The 18,805-nt window shown below is 41.5% G+C and overlaps 1 protein-coding gene across 1 annotated transcript in view; it reads right to left on the reverse strand.

The window, feature by feature from the left end:
* Positions 1–18,805, reverse strand: part of CRACD (capping protein inhibiting regulator of actin dynamics) — a 222,359-nt gene that overhangs the window by 87,923 nt on the left and 115,631 nt on the right. The window contains exon 3 of the mRNA XM_040334703.1: positions 9,849–10,026. The gene's annotated coding sequence lies outside the window, so the exon portion shown is untranslated. The remainder of the gene's footprint in view (positions 1–9,848; positions 10,027–18,805) is intronic.

Genomic DNA, 18,805 nt, shown 5'->3' on the forward strand with positions numbered 1-18,805 from the left:
ATGATCCGCCCCGTGAACCTCCGTATGCTCAGCGGGGATCGCTCCGTTGATCCCCGCTCACCCGGCCGGATGACAGGGCAGTTCCCGCACACTGTGCAGGGACCGCGCTGTCTTTTCTCCGCTCTCCCCTATGGGGGGCTTGGATGAACACGGACCGTCTGTCCGCGTTTATTCGATCCGATCCGCAGACGGAAGGAAAAATAGGGTTTTCCTCCGTCTGCAGAATCGGATGAATGCAGAGGTGGGCGAGATCGGGTGTCAGCAGATGTTCATCCGCTGACACCCGCAATCTCATAGGGACCAATGTATGTCCCTTTTTCATCCGCACACGGATGGATGAAAAAGCGGACATACGGTCCACAGGTGTGAAAGGGGCCTTAAGCATATTTATTATTTTATAATTATTTAATGATGTAGTTATTACTTTTTTGCCAAGGGTTAAATATTTTGCATTGACAAATGGATGCAAGGTACATTATACCTATAGTAGGTGTTAAAGTATAACTAAAGGTGAAATGTTTTCTTTAGTTTTGGATGTGGAGAGGTATTAGAACAGCTGTCAGGTTTTTATTGTTGTCTGTAACCCCATTAGATAGATTCATCCTCTCTATTTGTCCTGTTTATCAATAGCAATGAAAGTGAAAGTAAAAGATAGTCCCAACTTTTGGGTTATCCCCAGAAAAGTAATAAAGGGAAATCTTCCAATAGGGACACTAGTTCTGGTGACCTGGGGGTAATTTGCAGGGATTTCCTCTTACTTCCTGTTTTGGCTAAGGGACAGGAAGTGAAGGTAAATGGGGCACAGATGGCAAAAAATTAACCAACAGGGGTTATTACCGTTGCTTACTATACAAATTGAAAAAATGTGTTTTGCCTATAGTTCTACTTTAACGTGTGTTGCAATAATGCGCACTAAAATGTGTGTTTTTCCATGCATTACCATACCTCTCAACTTTTTAAAATGGGAACGAAGGATACCTATTATCAAAAGTATGTAGGCATAGGACACGCCACCTTAAAAGAGAATTATGCAAAAAAAAGTTTACCCACAAGTGCTTTTTCTTACTATTATTATTCCTTCTGTACTGGCTTTGGCAATTTACAAATGCAGCAATTTAGCAATTTAGAAATTTGATGAAAGGTTTAGCACTGGGAGACACTTTTTGAAAGATAAAAAGTGCATTTTATATATATAACTATATAGATCAGACCAAATTGAGGGACAAATGAGGGGGAAAGAGGGAATGAGGGACATTGCAAATCAGGGACAGTCTCTCAAAATCAGGGACAGTTGGGAGCAGTGGCGGCCCGTCCATAGGGACGCACGGGCGCCGCCCCCCCTCCCACAGTCACAAAAAATAAATAAAAAAAAACGGGCCCTTTAAGAACTTTTATTCGGCTAAAATGTCATTTTGACATTTTAGCCGCAGTTCTGGCGGCCGTCTATAGAGGGCGCTGCAGCGCCACCCCCTCTCGCAAATAACACACATTCGTGCATAAAGGCACAAATGTATGTTATTGTTGGTTGCCAGCGCTGCCTGGTCTATTCAGATAACCGGATGCGGGACGCCGGTTATCCGAATAGCGGCAGCTGGTTGGCTGAGGGGAACTGCCTATCAAAGCCAGCGGCTCTGATAGGCTTTTCTCCGGCTCTCAGCTGTCTATACTCTGAGCGCAGGCAATCTGCGCTCATTGTATAAGACAAACGGCCGTTTCAGCCAATCAGGTTCCCGGATTCTGGTTATCAGGAACCTGATTGGCTGAAGCTTCACCACAGCAGCAGAAGACATCGAGGGAGCACATGGAATCCTCAGGTAAGTGCTTTTTACAGGGAAAGGGGCACAGTGACATCATGGGGCACAGTGGTGACAAAGGGCACAGAGGTGACAATTGGCACAGTGGCATCATGGGGCACAGTGGTGACAAAGGGCACAGAGGTGACAATGGGCACTGTGGCATCATGGGGCACAGTGGTGACAATGGGCACAGTGGCATCATGGGGCACAGTGGTGACAATTAAAGGGCACAGTGGTGACAATTGGCACAGTGGCAACAGTTGAGGGGCACAGTGGCTGCGTTTGATGGCATGGCACAGTGGTGACAATTGATGGCACAGTGACTGCGTTTGATGGTATGGCACAGTGGTGACAATTGATGGCACAGTGGCTGCGTTTGATGGCATGGCACAGTGGTGACAATTGATGGCACAGTTGCTGTGTTGCATGGCACAGTGGTGACAATTGATGGCACAGTGGCTGCGTTTGATGGCATGGCACAGTGGTGACAATTGATGGCACAATGGTTGCGTTTGATGGCATGGCACAGTGGTGACAATTGATGGCACAGTGGCTGCGTTTGATGGCATGGCACAGTGGTGACAATTGATGGCACAGTGGCTGCGTTTGATGGCATGGCACAGTGGTGACAATTGATGGCACAGTTGCTGTTTGATGGCATGGCACAGTGGTGACAATTGATGGCACAGTGGCTGCATTTGGTGGCATGGCACAGTGGCTGCGTTTGATGGCACAGTGAGGCTGCAATTTTTTTTTTTCGTTTGCGCCCCCCCCAAAATGGATGTAAAACTACCTTAAATAGTAAAATAATTAGTCTGGTTGAAAAAAGACCATCTAGTTCAACAAATAGACAGAAAAAAAAATTATACAATCTTTTTTGAATATACAATCCTATACCCACAGTTGATGCAGAGGAAGAAAACCCCAACAAAACATGATCCAATTTGCTACAGCAGGGGAAAAAAATCCTTCCTGATCCCCCGAGAGGCAATATTCCCTGGATCAACTTTACCTATAAATATTAGTATCCAGTTATATTATGTGTATCTAGGAAATATTCTTAAAACAATTTACTGAGCTGACCAGAACCACCTCTATTCTATTCCACATTTTCACAGCACTTACGGTGAAAAAGCCTTTACGTTTTTGGAGATAAAATCTCCTTTCCTCCCCGAAGGGGGTTGTACACCCTTACATATACCAGGGTGGATAAAAAAAACTGATTACAAAAAAAAATGTTTTAAATTTAAATCAGATTGTTTTGATTTTTATAAAATTTATTTTAAGATAAATTAATTATTTTGTTTATTCAGCATGAAATTGAGCTTAGTTATTTAGCATGAGTATGTATATTCTGCAATATTTACATTTTTGGTAAACTCATTCAATGAATCCAAGCTCTGCAAGCTGAGATAACAAGCACTGCATTCACACAATTTCACAGTAACCATGAGATAAAACAAAGTTCAGGAATTTTCCTTTATCCCATTGTTTTGCAAATCTATGTACTTTACAAACTGTATGATTGAATCGGTTCTAATATGTTTTACTAACCTGACCCCTTATTAATCTAAATAGGAAACCTTAATTTTGTTTGCAAATATTAAAGATTCTAACGACCAGAAAGAATAAGTCCTTACATTTAAAGGGCACCTGTCATTTCAGATCCACCGTGGTAGCAGGCATCCACTCACCTGTTGCTCCCTCACCTTATTGTGTCACTGGCGCATCACCAGTCGTCCCATAAAAAGTGAATAGGACTGTCGTGAGTCAACAGCAGGTCAGAGGAGGAGCCACTGCGGGACAGAGATGACAGTTGCTCTTTAAAATTATTATTTAAACAAAGTTGATTTAGTGATTTAAATCACAATTTAAATTGTGATTTTAATTAACCTGATTTAAGTCAAATCCACCCTGACATATACACAGTGAAGTGACTCACCTCAGGTAATACAAAGAGATAAAGCAAATCCTCCTACCAGTATTAATTTTGGCAGCAAATTTCGATTTAGTTTTAGTCTAAGTCTAATGCCTAGTACACACGAGAGGATTTATCCGCGGATACGGTCCTCCGGACCGTTTCCGCGGATAAATCCTCTGAGGATTTCGATCCGCTGGATTGTACTCACCATCGGATCGAAATCCACGCCGAATTCACACCGCGGTGACGTGTCGCACCGTCGCCGCGATGATGACGCGGCGACGTGCGCGACACTGTCATATAAGGAATTCCACGCATGCGTCAAATGAGGGATGCGAGGGATGGTTTCGGACGGATCGATCCGGTGAGTCTGTACAGACCACCGGATCGATCCGCTGGAGCCGATTCACACCAGTGGATCTATCCGCTGGAACTGATCCGCAGATAAATTCCAGCGGATAGATCCTCTCGTGTGTACGGGGCCTTAGGACTAAAATGGCATTTTAGTTTTAGTCCCATTTTAGTCTTCTGCAATTGTTATAGTTTTAGTCATATTTAGTCGACTAAATCTCCAGTACATTTTAGTTGACTAAAATCTTCAGTACATTTTAGTAGACTAAAACTAATTTTAGTCGTCTAAAATCTAATGGGTGTAATTAAATTGTAATGCATTAGTTAACATTTCTCTACAATTTCCAAACTAATTATATACTGCTGGAGTGAAGAATCGAATATATGTTATTATTTATGGTATTGAGAAATGAACATGCACTACAGACCAGTGTTCATTTTGAAGTCAAATTTCAATTTAGTTTTAGTCTTAAGCCCTGTACACACGATAGGATATCTGATGAAATCTGATCCGATGGATTTTTTTGTCTTGCCTACACACCATCAGTCAAAAATCCGACCGTGCCAAAACGCTGTGACGTACAACACCACGACGAGCCGAAAAAAAATGAAGTTCAATGCTTCTGAGCATGCGTCTACTTGATTCTGAGCATGCCTGGATTTTTCTCCGATGGAGTTCCACACAGAGGATCTGATTTTTCTATCGTTTTTTTTATCCATAGGAAAAATGTAAAACATGTTCTATTTTTTTTCACCGATGGAAAACAAACCGATGGGGCCCACACACGATCAGTTTGTCCAATGAAAACAGTCCATCGGTCTGTTTTCATCGGACAAACGGATCGAGTGTACATGGCTTTAGTCTTTTAACTAAAATGCCGATTTAGTTTTTAGTCATCTCAATTGTTTTAGTTTTAGTCGTATTTTAGTTGACTAAAATAGTATTCATTTAGTTGACTAAAATGTATTAGTCATTTTAGTCTACGAAATTAACACTGCCTCCTACATGGGTTGTATATGTTTACAGGCAGCCATTTCCTTTGCATAAGTTCTAAGACACACAGATCAAAGTATTTTTCTGAGCAGTAGAAAGCAGGGGGTGGAGATGTCACACACATGAGCTGTAGAGTTGCAGTATAATATAGTTGTAGTACAATATTAAGTATAAGTATAATGATTTTTTTGCTGTATGTGCCTCCATTAAGGAGATTCACTCTCTCTGCTTGTTCTGTTTACTATTATCGACAAGAGGGAAAGTGAAAGAAAATCCAATGTTTTAGGCTGTCACCAGAACAGGAAAAGAGGGGGCATCTTCCAATGGGGACACTGGTTCTAATACCCTTGTGAAAACCAGGGATTCCCTCACTTTGGAGGGATTTGAAGGGAAGGGAAATGTCCCTTACAGAACACAGATGGTGAGAAATATCAAACTGATGGATTATAACCCTTCCATACTCTATTCAAAATTTAACAAAAAAAAGTTTTGCATTTTGCTCTACTTTAATGTAAGCTGCAATAAGGCAGTCTATCCATTTGAATGGGCTGCCAATGCACCAGAAAGCAAAGAATTTTGGGTCTGCACAATTTTTTCTGATGATTTTTTAAGTGAGCTACTGTGCATTATGGTGCTCTACAATGCAGGTCTTTTGGGAGTGCATAAATACTAGGTATACACCCCAGTAGAAGTCCTTATAGCGACGAAACCGGTAGGGTACACAGGTCATACCGCCATCACCTGCACTATTTGTGGATATATTTCTGTCCATTCATTGGATTGGAAAGTTTTTTGTTTGCTGCATGTTTTTTTTGGATTTATTTGATTTTTTGTTGGATTTTTGAATTTTACTGCTGAACGTTTTTTTGAAAATCTTGTTCAAAGTGTTGTTTTTATCCAGAGTGTTTACCTTTAAAGTGACACAAGTTTGAAGTTTTTATTAAAACTGTAATTTTTTACACTATGTGGAGCCCTTTTTTTGTTTTTTCACATACTCTGTTGTGATCAACTACCGATTCCACCACCTGCCTTTTTTGGAGAACACCTGTATCCTTTTGATTGTGAGTACAATCTTGCACCAGCCACTATCCTGAGACTACACAAGGTTGGAGAGGTCTTGAGAGAATAACATCGCAAGGGCGACCAGAGAGGGCAATTGGCCCGTACAAGCATTGGAGACCCACCCATCGTACGATGAGCAGTGGGTCATCGGGATCTGGTAAGAGTACCTAGTTATTTTTCTCTCCTAAAAGTCTGATTGGAGTGTGTTGCTGAAGATATACATCACATCTATACAATCAAAAGGATCATATATATGTATTATTCCCAACAGGGGAACGGACTATATATAATTTATGTGGATTTAAAATCATCCCAAATGATTTAAGATGTTTTTTCCAAAAGGACTTGTTCTGAACCTATAGCTCACCTGCCTTTGCAGGCTAATTGCCTTAGTGTGTGTTTATTGAGTGTATTGACATCTCTCTCTAAGTTCCTAACAGGACATAATTGGCAATAGGTGTATGTTGATCCTCAGAGGTTCACATTAACATCCACACAGGAACATTTGCCTCACAGACATCTTTGTCTCTTAAGTGTATATTCCCATCCTACAAGTTTTATTTATTTTTTGGGATCTCACTAAATCTTTAATTATTCATATAATTTTCACCACACCTCACGGTGTTAAGCACACATTTGGATTATTTCCATTTTTACACTATCTCACTCTTTTTGGGTTCTCACCTAAGTGGAGTTGAGTTATATTGGCGCTACACTTTCTTTATATAGTGCATAAATACTGTTGTCACCAAATCATTGGGGTGTTGGACACCTGGGTTAGATCTACACCTTTCCATGGGTCTTTTTTATTGTAAAATATCTTCCCAAATGCAGCCCATATTTACAGTAATTTCTAGAAATTTCAACTACTTTCAACTAACTTTAAATTACATAAAATACCGAAAAGAATAAAAAATAATTTTGCCTGGTTTACTTATAAGCTTCTGCTGTAGATCACCTCTACATGTTTGGTATTTTTTTGTGATTTAGGGCTGTTTAAAAGTAACTGAACAGGATTCCGTCCCCGCACTGAAAAAGTCCCCACCCACTAAGGATGTAACGCGTACGGGGGGAGGAGCCACATCTGACATCACCCGCGATCATCGTTCAGGCTGTACACATTATCGCATGTTGTTTAACTTGCACTAGTTTCTGAATGGCGGATTTGTGAGTACATTGTTTACTATTTTTATGGATTATTAAATGCTTCATTCAGAGAGCACTAGATTGTCCATCTCCTTTCTTACATTGACATCTCATGCTGTGGAAGCCCTACAGTCTGCTTATTAGAATATCATTCCAGGAGTTGGTTTTAAGGATCAGTGGCCTGTTGTAAGGAGGTGAGAGGCTAGAGTGTCTGTGGTGGAGGTATCTAGATCACAGCTGCATCGTTCAGTTTACTGTTTCACCTGGGACGTTTCTTGTGCTTTTAATTTATGTGCATCTGCCATTCATGGATGTTTTTCTATTTAACAGTTTTTTTTATATAACTGTTCAAGGACTATTTATATTCATTATTTTAGTTTAATTTTGCGCTGCACTATTTTTTGTTTTAAAAGTAACTGAACAGCCAGAAAACTGAAAACTGGTGTGTGTAAGAGCAGCGGAGGTCAGTCAAACTCTATCCGCTCAGCCTCCGTCCTGTACACAAACCAGGAAGTGATGTGTATGGCGTCACTTCCTGGACCGGAGCTGTCATTCTCCGGGATAAGTTCTGGGAGCAAGCAGCTGATGGAACATAGTTTGTGTTCCATCAGCTGCAGTTGATCAGAGAGGAGGCATCCAGGGTCTAATACAGTGTTTCTTAACTCCAGTCCTCAAGGCTCCCCAACACGTGATGTTTTCAGGATTTCCCTCAGATGAAACAGCTGTGGTATTTACTAAGGCAGTGAAACTGATAAAATCACCTGTGTAAAATAATGGTAAGCCTGAAAACATTACCTGTTGGGGCGCCTTGAGGACTTGAATTGAGAAACACTGGTCTAAGGCCTCGTACACACGACCGAGAAACTCGTCGTAAAAGAAACATCGTTTTTCTCGACAAGTTCCTTGTCAGACTTGTCGAGAATCTTGACAAGCTTTCTTTGCGTACACACTGTCAAAACAAAATATCGTCGTTCTCAAACGCGGTGACGTTCAACACGTACGACGGCACTATAAAGGGGAAGTTCGATTCCACTGGCACAACCCTTGGGGCTGCTTTTTCTAATTTCACGTTACTGCGTGTTAAGTAAAAGTTTGGTAAGAGACGATTTGCGCTTTTTAGTCTGTTACAGCGTGACAAATGTGCTATCTCCATTACGAACGCTACTTTTACCAAAAGTGCGCTCCTGTCTCCCTACTTTATTCTGAGCATGCGCGGGTTTCCAAGCATACACTCGAACGTGTTTCTCATCGTAAACCAGCCCGACAAGAAACACGACAAGGAAATTGAGACTCCCGACGAGGAAAAAGAGAACTTGTTCTCTTTTTTTCTCGTCGAGTTCCATGACAGTTTTCTCGACGAAAAACATACACACGACCGTTTTCCTCTGCAAAAAAGCTCTAGCCACCAAGTTTCTTGATTGATTCTGTCAAGGAAAACGGTCATGTGTACGTGGCCTGATAGACCCTGGTTGTCTACATTAAGAAAACCTGTCACATATATGCTATCACATAGGAGGCTCTTGATCCAATAATTGATAGCAATAAAAGTTATGTAAAAATAAATACAAATTTAAATATAAAATGTTTAAATATATAAGGAAACATATAAAAAAATTAAAATCAAAAAAATGTATTAAAGCCAACACCCACACCTACAAAAAATGCGTGCATTGGACCTATGTATAAAAACAGCGATTGTTCTAAACATGTTATATATCAGCTCGCACGCCAATAATTTTAGCACCAGTACTCCTGCGTAACTCTAAACTGATGACCTGTAGGGGCTTTTAAAACATTGCAGGCGCCTGCAATTTTAAAGTTTAACATGGGTATCTATTTACTCAGCACAACCTCATGTTTTATATTTTAGCCCCGAACAATAGGTAATAAATTGCATTTATGTGTCCAGAACTTTAATGTTTTTTTTACTGAGATGTTGCCTGTCATAAACAGTTGCGCTAATGTCATGTAACATAAAAAATTAGAATTACCAAAAATGTTATTCTCTAGGGTATTTGCCTTCAAAACAATAAAAATAATATTTTGTGGATTTTTTGGAATGTTCTGGCCTAAAATGATTTTTAAAACTTGTAAATATATTTTTTTTAAATGTACAAAATGGCTCCAGGGCTGCCATTGTGAAGGGGTGGTGAGAGGACATTGGGGGGAAGGGGTGGTGGGGAGGAAGGGAGGCAGCAAAATGCACCTTCGCCTAAGTAGACAAAAATCCTTGCACCGCCCCTGGGTTTCGTCCCTAACACCTTGTATAAAATAGGGAATTGTATAATATACGCAACTAAAATGAAAATGTCTTTATTTATATACTTTGTATGTATACATACAACTGCAGATCAGCATAGTTTGTAACAAAAACAACAAGCAGTCTAACACCCATCCAAAAACATACAATTACTGTCTTAAGCTGTTTTCTTTCCACATATTGGATCCAATCTACCCCTCTCCTGAGACAATCAGCATGTTTTTGTTATTAGCCGCCATCTATCAGACTTGTTAATAAGGTCATACGCAATAAAATAAGAGACACACAATGTAAAAGCAAATTGTGAGAAGTGCTGACCTCAGATCATCGTATGCTTCTTCATCGGAGGAGAGCACAGATGCGGAGTTGCTGCAGACACTGCCGATAGAATGACTGGGCTTCAGTTTACCTTCCTTAAGGCGAATCGAAGAATTTTTCTTTTTCTTCTTACCAAACAGTTTTCTTAGAGGTTGAAACTTCCCTGTTCTTTTCTTCTCTATAGTGCGGAAGAGAAAAATACACACTGTTATCAATATGACCTGCAATAAGGCATGGCTGCACAATCTCCCAGACCAAGATAGGACAAAGTCAAAGTGCAATTAATGGAGGTATAAAGTAGCAAGTGTTCACACATGAAAAAAGCAGCAGAAGGAGAGTGATCAACACAGATTTCCAAATCACTCCATGCTTAGCACTGCACAGTCAGGGATTCAGCCTGGTGTATAAAGTCAAATTTGTGCACTTGAGCAGACAAAGATAATGTAACTGTATGGGATAATTATTGACTGTAGGTGCAGTGACTGCTTTTTTCGCCCAGTGACATACCAATATGAGCAGCTCACAGAACTCCTCAGATGCATTCAGGTACATATGTCAGAAAGAGTAGTTTACTAGCATAGATGTAGCGCTACACTTGTAGGGGCCCCTGAATTTAACTAGTTCCTTCTCAAAAAGTGCAAAGGCCAACAGTCACTCAAGCAACCGTCCATTCACTCCGGCTCCAAATAAGTAGTCTAATGGCTTGTACACACGATCGGAATTTCCGATGGAAAAAGTCAGACGGAAATTTTTCATCAGATATTCCGACCGTGTGTGTGCCCCATCTGACTTTTTTGCGTCAGAATTTAGAAAGAGAACATGTTCTCTTTTTTTTTCCGACGGAAATTCCGTTCGTCTGTAGGGAACTCTGACATGGGAAAAAAACATGCATGGTTAGAATCAAGTCGACGCATGCTCGGAAGCATTGAACTTCATTTTTCTCGGCTCGTCTTAGTGTTGTACTTGACAATCGAAATTTGGCGTGACAGTGTGTATGCAAGACAGCTTGAACGGAATTCTGTCTGAAAAAAGTTTATCCCGACGGAAAATCCGATCGTGTGTACAAGGCATTAGGGTTGTTTTTTTTATATTTTATTGCTAGAAGATTTGAAAACAGGAGAAGGATTGGGATATGGGATACTCCATAATGCTCAGCGCATTAGGTAGAGGACCCTCTTCTCTCAGTAAAGTTAGCAATGCTTAGCTCTCACAGCTGGGGACCATGGGATAGCGTCAGATTATATTAAACTCTCATAGCTGGGGACCATGAGATAGCTTTAGGAGCAGTCAAAAGCCTCATAGTTGGGAACCATGGGGCAAATCTCTCTGATTTCAGGGTTCTGTACAGTTGCAGGGAGTCAGTCAGGATCTTTTTTTAATGCATCCCAAAACTACTATTTCTGCAGACTCATCCCCCTGACAGAGAAGCGCAGGACTCGGATTCAGGATAATCCCAGGTCTCCAGCAACAGCCAAGGCCCAGCAGAACAGCAACTGGCAAGCAGCCCTCTGAAGCTCATAGAACCATCCTTCAGGGGTAAAGAACTAGCTACCTTACTTCAAATCTTTAGAAAATCAAGCACCTAGTATACAGCTTTAGACAATTCCTGGAGCCTATAGTGATGTTTTATTTTACAGTCAGCATAATATAATGCTATTTATCATGTTGGACTTCCAGTTAATGACAGTTTTTGGACTGAAGTTAGTAATACTCAGAAAGATAATTCAGTGTGCTGAGATAAAAGATAAAAGTAAGTGTTACTGTTATCTGCTACACAAAGCCTGATAGGACACTTTATTCGTAAATCATTCACAAGGACTTGAAAAAATCTCATATTTAAAGTGGAACTAAATGCAAACTTTATATTTTTCATATTGGATAGTTTTGGAAGGTATAACCCCAGTGCATTTAAAAAAAATGTTTTACCATTTGTGTCCAATTGTGGAGACTTCTCTTCACTTCATGTCCCATAGCCAAAACAGAAAGTGAGTGGAAATCCCTCCAAAATAAAGGAATCCCTGGTTGTCACCAGAACTAGTGACCCATTGGAGGATTTCCCCATATTCCTGTTCTAGTGACAACCCAAAAGGTGTGATTTTCTTTTACGTTGATGACAGTAAACAGGACAAAAAAAAGGTGGTCAATCTCCTTTATGGGGGCACAGAAAGCAATAAAAAATTGTGTGTTCTAATCCCTCTCCACTCTATCCAAAATTAATAAAAGTTTTGCCTTTAGTTATAGCAGCAGACAGCGACAGAAGCCCGGTCACCCCCGCCGAACACGTCGGAGGAAGCCCGGAGGGGGGGGGCCCTGTAAAAGAGCTAAAGAAGAAAGCCCCCCCCCCCCGGTGAAACAGAACCAGACGGCGGCGAAGACCTGCACATCCCCCCCACCCCCGCCGAACACGTTGGAGGAAGCCCAAAAGGGGGGCCGCTGTAAAAGAGCTAAAAAAGAAAGCGCCCCCCGGCAGAACAGAACCAGACGGCGGCGAAGAGCGGCACATCCCCCCCCAGAAGACATCAAAGAAGCAGCCCCCCTCTTAAAAGATTCACCTAGGGTGGGGGGCCGGCATCTAGGGGCCCCATTATTAAAGGGTGCTCCCAGATTCCGATGCTCCCTTACCGCAGACCCTGACAACCAACGGCCAGGGTTGTCGGGAAGAGGCCCTGTCCTCATCAACATGGGGACAGGGTGCTTTGGGGTGGGGGGGCCTACCCCCCCATGTTGAGGGCATGCGGCCTGGCACGGTTAAGGAGGGGGGGTGCTGCTTGCTCATCCCCACCCCTTTCCTGACCGGCCGGGCTGCTGCTCGGATACAGGTCTGGTATGGATTTTGGGGGGACCCCCGCGCCGGTTTTTCGGTGCAGGGGGTGTCTCCTTAAAATCCATAGCAGACCCAAGGGCCTGGTATGCTCCTGTAGGGGGAACCCATGACGGTTTTTTAATTGAAATTTGGCGTGGAGTTCCCCCTCAAGATTCATACCAGACACAGTGCTTGGTATTGGCTAAACGCAGCCGCAGCTAAAAGCACTGTACAAATGCAGCTGATCGCTGTGCCTGGAGTCTTGAATTCCAGCAAAACATAAACATGCTTTTAGCTGCGGCAAAACAGCCGTTCGTCTGAAAGGGGCCTGAGAGTTGCATTAGGTCAGTAATAAAGTTTAGAAGTTATGTTGCAGTTTAAAGACTAAAGATTAAATATATAAAGTGCTGTGTAAATTGCCTACGCTATATAAATACCTGAAAATAAGGTGACAGATAGCTTTATGTAATAATACAAAGTGTAAATGGCTCCCTTACTTTTAAGGCCCACTGTAGATAAAAAACTACAATTATAGTTTGCTAAGAACCACAAATCAGCTAATAAACCATTACAAAAGTAGTTGGTTAACAAAATGTCTTGTAGGGCTCATTCACACCTTGACACACCTTCTCCTACTTTCAGAGTATCGGTTTTCAGAGAGCAGTAACACAGTGGCTGCCAGGCAAACAGGAGGTGCTAATGTTGCCTCCTAAATGCCTTTTATTTGACAGTCAAATGCAGATTTGTATGTAAATACAAGCGTGTGGCTTGCAGTTGTGCCTTGGCCCCATTCCTTTGAATAGGTTGCTACGGGCAGCAGCACTAATCAGTATCATAATACATCAAGGGATTATCATCAAAATGTAAATTTACTTCAATGCAGCATACATAAATACCCCTTAATGTAATATAAAAAAAATTATAAACATGTGGAGCTCCATCCTAATGCAAGTTTGACCAGGTTTTTTTTTATATAATAATCCCCCATTTATGAAAAAATGTTTGCTAAAAACTATAAGTGATAGGAATTATTAAAGGAAACCTGCCATGATAGCTGCATGATTGTTATGCTGACTCTCTGGCATCAACACTAACAAGCATGCAAATAAGGAATTCCGACATTACTCTGCTTCCTGATATGCATGATTATCCTAGCTAAGTGATTCAGAAAGTGGTGAAGCATTGGGCTGCCATAACATGAAATCAGCAGTGGCATTTCTTTCATAAAGCTAGCCATACACGGCTCAATGTTCTGATGGCTCGGCGAGAGAAAAACAATTGATTCCCCCATCCAAGCGAATGGTGTGGATAAATTAATTTCCACTGCCAGCCAACAAATTTGCCTTTTACATTTTTAAATTTAAAATTTTATTTATAATTAATTTTTGATGAGCCAGGCTGTGCTTGCAGGGCCAAATTCCGGTCAATTCAGCAGGAATCAGGCAAAATTCGAGCTGTCTATGGTCAGCCTAACAGCTTTCTTCCTTTAAAGCAGAACAGTATTATACAGGTAGAGTAACATGGCTTAGGTGCGGTACATTCCATTCCTTAAAACAATGCTGACAAACTCAAAGAACACCAGAAAGAAGCAGAAAACTCCAATAATTTTTTTTATAAAATTCATCAGGTCTCACTTCTTTTTTGCATATCTTCAAACCTTAAAGAACGTTGATGTTGATAGGCAACACAACAGGAGAAGAGTCTCAGGTATAAATACAAATAATGACATATATAAATATAATAAGGATAATATCTCGTTATAATGTAACTTACCTTAATTCATAATAGCCAACCTGCAATAGCTCCAACATTCCCCACTGGTAGGAAACCTCATTGAACTGTCTGTGCAGGGCCAGCTGTTTATATAACTTTCTGTATTTGTCTGCTCTTCCTGATTATTCTTTAACCTAAACTGTTTTCCACACTTGAGAAGTCATTTTATATTCATTTGAATGGCAGTCATCCAAATTCTCTGTATTTACTGTACACATAACCCTTATTTCCCTTTCCGAATAAGATCATTTGAGAACATAATGCAACATCTAACACAATCTGGGAGACAATAAAACAGCAAAAAGATCTACCAAATGCGCCCAAAATGCAGTTATGACTGCCGCTGTACAGAAAATGCTTTATTGGATTTTAACTGGAATATAATACAAGTTAAACCAGCACAATACATGCAAATGGAACCTAAATGAATCATAGAAAAGACCAGGATCTTCCCAAATATCTCTTTATTGATAACATAGAGCATTTTGTTTTTCCTATTTACTGGACTGTGCATACAAATTTCCAGCCACTTATTCAACTTACATCTCAATATGTACTTGTCCTTACAGAACCTCTGAGCTAGGGATGAAATTGGGGTTTGGGGTGGATGAGGGTTCAAGGGCCCACAGAACTAATGCAGCCCTTTGCCCACCTGAATTCTCAGATAGATTTACATCGCCGATCATTATTGATTGATTTACTGAGCACAGTCAAAACATTTGTGTTTTTATTGTAATGTATTTAACTAGGTTAATACCCCCTTCATGACCAGGCCATTTTTTGCTATTCTGCACTGCGCTAACTTTACTGGCAATTACGGGAGCATGCTACACTGTATGCACACAACATGTATATAATTGTTTTCACACAAACAGTGCTTTCTTTTGGTGGTATTTGATTACCACTGGGTTTTTAAATATATAAACAAAAAAAAACAGAAAATATTGAAAACAAAAACAGACATTTTTTAATTTTTGTTAAAAAACATATCCAATAAAAATTGAATTTCTTCATAACTTCCTATTAGGCCAAATGTATCTACAAACTATGGAATTTACGCAGCTATAGATGCCATAATGTAATGGTGGTGATCAGTGACTTATAGTGGGACTGTGATAGGGTGGCGGGCAATCTAGTGCTAACAGACACTGGCTGGAAGGGTCACTAACTGACATTGATGTCACTAGTGACACTACTAATATAGTGAGCAGTACACTGACACTGTACTAATGACACAGGCTGGAAAGTGGATAATACCTAGGGGCAATCTAGGGGTTGACTGTGTGCAGTTTTTACTTTCTGAGCTGGCTATGACACTAAGGGCCAGATTCACGTAGGAGAGCCTATCTTTAGTTGGGCGCAGCGTATCCTATTTACGCTACGCCGCCGCAACTTAGACAGGCAAGTGCAGTATTCACAAAACACTTGCTCCATAAGTTGCGGCGGCGTAGCGTAAATCGGCCTGTGTAAGCCCGCCTAATTCAAATGTGGAAGAGGTGGGCGTGTTTTTTTTAAATGAGCCGTGACCCCATGCAAATGAAGCGCCGATCGTATGGCGCATGCGCGCGCATGCTCAGTATCACATCAAATTTACTCCATAAGATACGCCAGGCCCAATGCCTGTGACGTGAACGTAACCTACGCACAGCCCCATTCACGTACAACTTACGTAAAAAGATACGCTTGCCGACGTCCATACTTTGCATTGGCTGCGCCTCATATAGAAGGGGTAACTTTACGCCGGACGTAAGCCTAACGTAAACGGCGTAGCGGACGCAAGTACGTTCGTGAATTGGCGTATCTACCTAATTTACATATTCAATGCGTAAATCTGCACACAGCAGGTTTTTTATCTTAATGCATAGAATGCATTAAGATAAAAAACCTTCTGTCTTTGCAAACACTTTAATGTTTTCTGAGCATGACGGTAAGAAACCTTCAGTGTGCAGCTCCCCCACTCAGCCCTCTCTAATATTTACCTAAGCCCGATCTCGATCCAGCGATGTGCATGAGAGCCGAGTCTCTCCCAGGTCTCTTACTCATCATTGGCTGAGATGCAGCAGCCAGAGCCATTGGTTTCCACTGCTGTCAATCACAGCCAGTGAAGCGGAAGCAGGACCCAAGAAGAGAAAGCAGGAACTGGAGGGTGACCCAATAAGATTGGGGCTGCACAGAGCAGGTAAGTATGACATGTTTGCTATTTTTATTTTATTTTTTTCCCTTGCTTTAGGTTGCATGTCTATGTATATTGCCAACATGTGGTCTAACAATAGATTATAATGACTGCAATGCTATTGTAATCTGTATGGTAAATAACAGTATGTACTCAGTATGCTGAATCAAATACATGAAAAATATCAACCATGTAGATTTCATGGGCAGAGAGAGGATAACAAAAGAATTTGACCTTGAGAGGTTATCTCTTAACCTAGCACAGTTGTTCACATGCTCGGAACAATTTCATATATCTGGAGGTTTTTAGTGAATGCACATACAGTGAGTGGAAAAAAGTATTTGATTCCCTGCTGATTTTGTATGTTTGCTCACTGACCAAAAAAAATGATCAGTCTACAATTTTAATGGTAGGTTTATTTTAACAGTGAAGCCTCGTACACACGACCGAGGAACTCGACGGGCGAAACACATCGTTTTCCTCGTCGAGTTCCTTGTTAAGCTGTCGAGGAACTCGACAAGACAAGTTTCTCCATTCCCGTCGAGGAAAAAGAAGACATGCTCTCTTTTTGGCTCGACGGGATCCTCGACAGTTTCCTCATCGAAAAATGTACACACGACCGGTTTCCTCGGCAAAAAAAAAAACCCAGCAAGTTTCTTGCTGGTTTTTGCCAAGAAACTCGGTCGTGTGTACGAGGCCTGAGAGACAGAATAACAACAAAAATTGTATTTATTAGTATAGTTATTTTTAACAGTAAAATCAACTTATATTTCACTATATAAGCTGAGTTTACTGTTAACTGTTAAAAATAACTTTGAAAAGCAAGACTCCGGTGGGTGTATAAAGATGTCCAAGATGGCCGTGACGCAACGTCACTTCAGTTGCATATTCAGATGGGTAGCGGCGGCTTCCTGACAGAACACCTGCCTGCTTCCCCAGTGACACACCAGTAAGCTCACCACCCCCACCGCCCGGCATGATTGCTGGTATATAAATGGTGGGTGTATAAAGATGTCCGCTTGCTGACTTCTAACCCTAGACTTACTGTGGACAAGTGTGGGTGTACCAAGATGGCCGTAATGCAACATCACTTTGGTTGCATATTCTGATGGGTAGTGGCTTTCTGACATCTCTTCCTGCCCGCCCTCAATCTGGGACATAGCCACTGGCAAGTGACAATCTGCATCTTGTGGCAGGTGACATTAGCAAATGACAATCCATATCTGGTGGCAGGGGATGTGGCAGGTGATGTGGCAAGTGACAATCCGCATCTGGTGGCAGGCAACAGTGGCAAGTGACACGCTCAGGGCTCCCACTGATTCTGCATTATGATGAGCTGTTGAACTATTTAATTTTATATTATAATGTAATAATAGTAATAATGCGCTTCAATCATCCTGACACCATATCAACCATGGCACAGTGATGATTGAAGCGCCAACACCAGCCATTGCCCTGACAAATTGTTTGCCAAATTTCCTGGTAGTGCCCCTTCCGAGACTAGACTCTGGATCCGCCGCCCCTGACTTGGTGGCAAAACCCTTGTTGGCAATCAAAGAGGTCAGACATTTCTTGTAATTGGCCACCAGGTTTGAAAACACCTCAGGAGGGATTTTGTCAACTGTCCTGTTTTGGGTCATTGTCATGCTAAAATACCCATCCATGACCCATTTTCAATGCCTTGGCTGAGGGAAGGAGGTTCTCACCCAAGATTTGACGGTACATGGCTCCATCTATCGTCCCTTTGATGCAGTGAAATTGTCCTGTCCCCTTAGCAGAAAAACGCCCCAAAGCATAATGTTTTCACCTCCATGTTTGATGGGGAGAGTGGTGTTCTTGGGGTCACAGGGCAGCATTTCATCATCTCCAAACACGGCGAGTTGAGTTGATGCCAAGGAGCTCGATTTTGGTCTCATCTGACCACAACACGTTCACCCAGTTCTCCTCTGAATCATTCAGATGTTCATTAGCAAACTTCAGATAGGTCTGTACATGTGCTTTCTGGAACAGGGGGAACTTGCGGGCGCTGCAGGATTTCAGTACTTCATGGCGTAGTGTTACCAATTGTTTTCTTGGTGACTATGGTCCCTGCTACCTTGAGATCATTGACAAGATTCTCCCGTGTAGTTCTGGGCTGATTCCCCACCGTTCTCATGATCATTGAAACTCCACAAGGTGAGATCCAGACCGAGGGAGATTGACAGTTAT

The sequence above is a fragment of the Rana temporaria genome, chromosome 1 (genome assembly GCF_905171775.1).
Source record: "Rana temporaria chromosome 1, aRanTem1.1, whole genome shotgun sequence".
Taxonomy (NCBI): Eukaryota; Metazoa; Chordata; class Amphibia; order Anura; family Ranidae; genus Rana; species Rana temporaria.